The following is a 7,050-nucleotide window of genomic DNA, read 5'->3' as shown; positions in this document are numbered from 1 at the left end:
CATATACTTAAACTTTGTCCCCATCCAGTGCCAAACGTTACACGTGATAAATGTAATAGATATGGTCATGCTACGAAGGAATGTTTTGCCAGACTTGAGGCCCCAAATAATACTGGAGTGCAGTAGAATAATAATCAGAAACCCAAAGCAGCAGGCAAAGTTTTTGCCATTAGTGTAGTCGAAGCTTCGCAATCTGATAGCCTTGTTAGATGTATTTGCTATCCTTGGAACACAGTTATCTGTATTGTTTGATTATGGAGCAACCCATTCTTTTATATCTTTTGATTGTGCTAAGAAACTTAATTTGTCAATCCGAGAATTAGAAATCGAGTTTGTGGTATCTACACCAACATAAGGTATTATAGTAACTTCTTCTATGTGTGCTAAGTGTCCAATAATTATAGATGGGTGGAGATACAAGATCAACATGATTTGTGTACCTCTAAAAGATTTGGAGGTTATTTTGAGAATGAATTGGTTGTCTGTTAATCATTTCTTTATAGGTTGTGGTCAGAAGAAGTTAATTTTCCTTAAATTAGAAGGAATGTAGGTTATCTCAACTCAGCAGTATGAGAGAGAGATACAAGAAGGTGCAAAATGTTTTGTACTCTTGGCTTGTTCTATAGTTACTGATAAAGTACAAAAAGATATGTTTGTTGTTCATAATTTTATGGATGTATTTCCTGATGAGATTCTTGAACTTCCACCTAAAAGAGAGATAGAGTTTGCAATAAACTTAATTCATGGAGTAGACCTTGTGTCAATTATTCCATATCGAATGGCACCAACAGAGTTAACTGAATTGAAGAAACAACTAGAAGACTTATTGGAGAAACAATTCATTTGAACTAGTGTTTCTCCATGGGGAGCTCTTGTGTTATTACTGAAGAAGAAGGATTGTTCATCTTGTTTATGCATAGATTATAAACAGTTGAACAAGTTAACAATCAAGAATAAATATCCTCACCCTAGAATTGACGATCTGATGGACCAGTTGCATAGGGCAATTGTCTTTTCTAAGATAGATTTGCACTCAGGTTATCACCATATTTTAGTAAAAGTGAAAGATGTTCAAAAGACTGTTTTCAGATCAAGATATGGTCACTATGAATTTCTGGTTATGTCATTTGGTGTGACCAATGCTCCAACTATCTTCATGGATTATATGAATCAAATATTCAGACCTTTCCTTGATAAGTTTGTGGTAGTGTTCATAGCTGATATCGTGATTTATTATCGTACAAGGGAAGAACATGCAAAACATCTTAGAACTTTCCTGAACATTTTGAGAGAAAAACAATTATATGCTAAACTTTCAAAATGTGACTTCTGGATGTCAGAAATACAATTTTTAAAACATGTTATCTTTGCACAGGGAATATCAGTAGATCCTTCTAAAGTGGAGGTTGTACTTAAGTGAGAACGTCTTAAAACTGTTATAGAAACTAGAAACTTTTTGGGGTTAGGAGGATATTACAGGAGATTTATAGAAGACTTGTCTAAAATAGTGGCTCCTTTGACCCAATTGACTAGAAAGGATCACCCTTTTGCATGGACTGAACAATGTGAGAGAAACTTTGATGAGTTAAAAAGAAGATTGACTAACGCTCCTATATTGACAATCCCTAATACCAATCAGTCTTTTGAAGTTTTCTGTGATGCTTCCTATCAGGGATTGAGTTGTGTTCTGATGCAAAATAAGAAATTTGTTGACTACGCTTCTCGTCAGTTAAAAATGCATGAAAGAAACTATCCAACTCATGATCTAGAATTGGAAACAATTGTCTTTGCTTTAAAAATATGGAGACATTTTCTTTATGGTGTTAGTTTTAATGTGTTTAGTGATCATAAAAGCTTGAGGTATTTGTTTGATTAAAAGGAGCTTAATATGAGGCATATGAGGTGGATTGAATTTTTGAAAGACTATGATTTCCAGCTAATATACCATTTTGGGAAGGCAAATGTTGTTGCAAATGCGTTGAGTCGTAAAAAGATACAAATGTCGTCGCTTATGATTAGAGAGCTAGCATTGATTCAAGATTTCAATAGTATGAATTTGGAGGTTTCCATGTCTTCGAATTGCATTAGTTGTAATACACTTGTTATAACTAATGAATTTTTGAAGAAGATGGAGGAATAGCACTTGGAAGATTCAAAATTAAAGAACTTTCTGGGCTTATTAAATATTGATAAAGCTAACGACTTCTCTTTAGGAGTGGATGGTATTTTGAGATTCAAAAATAGAATATGCATACCATAGGATAATAAACTAAAGCAAACAGTGTTATCTGAAGGTCATAAAAGCAAACTCGGTTTACATCCAGGAATGACCAAGATGTATCAAGATCTCAAGAAGTCTTATTGGTGGCATGGCATGAAGAATGATGTAGCCAAGTTTATAGTTGCTTGCTTGACTTGTCAGAAATCAAAGATTGAACATCAACGACCTGGAGGCATGTTAACTCAGTTAGCATTCCAGTATGGAAGTGGGACAATATCTCAATGGATTTTGTTACCCACTTACCATGTACTTTGAGGAAGCATGACTTTGTTTGGGTCAGGATAGGTTGACAAAGACGGTACACTTACTACCTATAGATTTGAGAATCTCTATGCAAAAGTTGACCCATATTCACATAGATGAAATAGTCAGATTGCATTGTGTACCATCCAACATAATATCATATAAAAATCTCAGATTCACCTCCAGATTCTGGCAAACACTTCAAGAAGCTTTGGGGACTAAACTCAGACTTAGTTCAGCATACCATCCTCAGACTGATGGAAAATCAAAGAGAACTATCCACTACTTAGAGGATTTGCTTAGAATTTGTGTGTTAGATCATTTGGGCAATTGGGATGAAATTCTACCTTTGGTAGAGTTCACCTACAATAACAATTACCAAGCAAGCATAGAAATGACTCCTTTCAAGACATTGTATGGAAGAAAGTGCAAGACACCTCTATGTTGATTTCAGGATGGTGAAAATGTGGTAATTGGACCAAAACTAATACAACAAACCAATGAGAAGGTCAAAACGATTCAGAAAAGATTGAAAACATCTCTCGAGAGGCAAAAATCTTATGCAAACCAAAGAAGAAGACCTTTGGAATTCTCTGTGGGTGAACATGTCTTTTTTAGAGTTACACTATTCACTGGTGTAGGAAGAGCAATCAAATCTAAGAAATTGACTCTTAAGTTTATAGGACCTTATCAAATTCTCAGGATAATAGGCCCAATGGCTTATGAAATTGCTTTGCCTCCTCCTTTAGCTAGCATTCACAATATTTTTTATGTATCCCAGCTAAGAAAGTGCGTACCTGATCCCAACCACATACTAGAGTCTGATTCAATCCAGGTGAAAGAAAATATGTCATTTGAAGTGAAGCCAATTAGAATTTTAGATTCACAAGTAAAACAACTTCGTGGAAAAAGTACTCCCATGGTGAAAGTATTGTGGGATCTCATCTCTCGAGATTCCACCTGGAAAATTGAAGAGGAAATACGAGCATCATACCCTAATCTCTTTTTGTAAGTTCATTTTCGAGGATGAAATTTTTTGTAGTTGGAGATAATGTAACCCTAAACAAAAATAAGAAGAAAGAAATACAGAACCCCCCCCCCCCCCTACCCAATCAGATTTTCAAATATAGTAAGTTCATTTTTTCTTTAAAGATCCTTTATTCTCTATTTTTCTTTAGGATTTAGTCATCAATTTTGGTGGGACCAGTTGAGAAAATTAATCCTCTCAACTTTCAATAGTACCCTAGGTTAGAAAATCTGGGTGTGGAGAGGACGTGGTCTCAAGTTTCAATTTCTCTTGAAGAGATGTTATTTGATCAAAATTGTTTGATTTTATGTTGTGTGAACATGCATAAATAATAGATTTTGATAGTTTGGAAGTTAAATATTGTTTTTGATGTTGGAAAGGTTCTTGAATGTTATGAATTTTTAAATGTTATGTATTATATATGAATAATGAAAATTGTATGAAATTAATGTCATACATTTGGGATAATATACGAGTTGTTGTTTGATAGTACATTAAGTATCAAAAGCCTATGTTTAACAGATATACTTTCTAGCTTCACTGATGATCTAAGTCATATAGACTAAGATATCAGGTGGTGAGAAACTGATGAGGTAGTTCATACACGCCGGGTTCCGCTGTAGACACTTGGTATTGGATGTTTGAACTTATTCTGATCCTTGATGTATGGATTAGATGTTAGTCTCTGGTATGGGCATATTCAATGAGTCTTCTGGAAGACGACAGATTCTTATTGTGTTGTGAACTGCGATGACTGTATTACGTACAAGAATAAATGATCATACAGGTGTCAGAGGGTCTGGAGGGCTTTAGGATATTGTTTTGAACCTTATATTGTAAATATTTGTATTTCTATAAGTTCTAATCATGTATTAGAAATGTTTTGAAAAATTCTAAACTTATATAGGAAGATGTAGAACTTGTATTGTAATAGTTAAATACAATTTTTGAAGTGTTACTAGAAAGAGTTAGGACAATTTTTTATTTTTTATTTTTAAATGAATACTTTATGCAATATTTTATGGGAATAAAAAGTAAATATCACATTAAGTTTATCTTGTTTATTTTTATTTTTAAGAAAGTTTAAATTAGAAACTTCTTTTTTTATAGATAATTTTTTTATCCAATATTAGAAAATTATTAGATAATAACTAATTTTTTTAAAAAATAATTAATATTATATTGATTAAGTTAGATACTATTTTATAAATTATTTTTTATTATTAATAAAAAAATTTAAATTAGTTTTTATTTAATATTTGACATTAATTATCTAGCTACTAATTATTTGACATTAATTATCTTTAAAATGAACTTTTTATTAATAATTTTCTTCCAATGACATGTTTAGAAAATGAATTCATTCTCAAACATATATTTAAACAATGTTAGTATAAAATCAAATTATACTCTAAAGGAATTTAGGATTATGATGAACTCAGTAACACATTTTAGTAACTTTTTCTTTTCATTGATTAACATTTAGAGTGTTTAACAAACCATTGAGCTTATTTAACTAAAATAAGTTTGTACATACGTTAACTTTTTTTTTATTGATTCGTAATTTATTTTTTATAAATATTTTAACCAGGGTATGAGTTCATATTTTCTCTATTTTTATTCCCATTGACATATTTGAAATTTTACTTTTTAAAAAAATATTTAAAAACTTTCTTTTATTTTTTTTATCGTTATAATTTGAGAGGATTACGAAAAATCCCCAAATTTTCACTTTTTTATATTATGGAATTTTAAGATTTATTATCCTGAATTTTAAGAGACGATAAAAAATAAATGTAAATGTTATATATAATCGAATAATTAATTGCATGCCATTTTTTTATACTATGCCAATTAACTTTTATTATCTGTTTCAGTTCGGTCGAGTAGTTTTTAGTTTGCAATTTTTTAGAATTTCAACTCTTTTCACCTAATTTAAAAGTTTATCAATTAATTAACTTTGGTAAACAAACTTTTACCTTATTTTGTAACGTAAGTATTAAATAAATGTTTAAATCTTTTTTTTAAAGAATTGAAAATTTCTTTAGAAATAAATTTTCTAATAGATAAATAATAAAAAGTTTATAAATAGATAATAAAATTTTATTTATTTCATTATAAGTTTTATTTCTCTAGAATTTTATTCTTCAACATTTTCTACTGTTAAAATTTGATAAGTGAATTGTTATATTGAAAAATTATATTCTAAGGAGGTATCAACTTAGATTAAAATAGTCTGAACATATTCTTTATCATTTAAAAATGTATTTTTATTAAATGGATGTATATGTTGGAATATAATTATATATATATATATATATTATAATTGTTTTGTTGTAAAATTGAAATATATCTTTAAAAGTTTAAGCACATAATACAACAAATATTTGGAGCCTAACATGCTTTGAAGTTTTTAAATATATGTGTTGTAATTGATATTTTGCATGTATGACATTTGTGTTTTTGGATGGATATTGCTAAAACATTGGACTAGTGTCGTTAAAGCAACACTTAAGTTGAGTGTAATAGTTACACATATTAAGTGTAACTGCTCGAGCAACATTATAATCACTTTAGCGATAAAGTGTCTCGTTCAAGAAATAACTTATAGATTAGAGTGAGAAAAATGTCAATATAATATTTTTTCTTATAGGAACATGTAGATTTTGAAACACATTAAACCATGCAATCATATATTCTCGCTCATGTAGCAATGTGGTAACTTAAGTGTTAAGTAGGCGATGTGTTTAATATTTCTTAAACTTATGTTAGAGATCACATATCAATTAGAGATAAAAACATTTTATAGTATATAAATGGATGCAAAGTTCATCTTTTAAGCCGATTTTATAAGATTGAGTTAAACTTAAAATTCACTTCCCATAAATATGTAGTCTCACGCACGAGTTGACAGGTCTCGGCGTGAAGGGTGTGTGTTGGAGATTTCACATCGACTAGAGTTAAGGACATTTAATAGTATATAAGTGGGTGCAAACCTCGTCTTATAAACTAATTTTATAAGATTGAGTTAGGTTTAAAGTTCACTTTCCTACTAACTTGTCAGGGTTACTTTGGTGACCAACAAACTCAAGTGAGTGAAGTCGAATTAATTCTCTAAAGCATTACCACTCAAATAGTGAGAGGTCTTTCACATGAATAAGTGTTTCTTTGTGAGAGAAAGTAATATGGTTCAAGTAAGACGAGCTCACTAAAAGGATCTACATATGTTGCTTATAAATAATGATAAACATAGATAATAATGAACTTCAGTTTTATTAATAAAAAAATAATTATATTGACCGTACATTGATTATATATAATTGAATAAACTAACTATAAAGAATAAATAATAATTATTTATATCAACTTCACGTGCAATAATATTCTCCAAAATTGATTTGGGATTTAAATATCATTAGACCATAAAGATGATGATATATAAAAATTAGATATAGTAATTATGAATGTATAATTATATAATTTAAAGTGACTAATCCTC

Source organism: Phaseolus vulgaris, chromosome 4, assembly GCF_051622355.1.
Source record: "Phaseolus vulgaris cultivar YP4 chromosome 4, ASM5162235v1, whole genome shotgun sequence".
Taxonomy (NCBI): domain Eukaryota; kingdom Viridiplantae; phylum Streptophyta; class Magnoliopsida; order Fabales; family Fabaceae; genus Phaseolus; species Phaseolus vulgaris.
The sequence above is the reverse complement of the archived record's forward strand: the minus strand, read 5'-3'. Positions refer to the sequence as shown.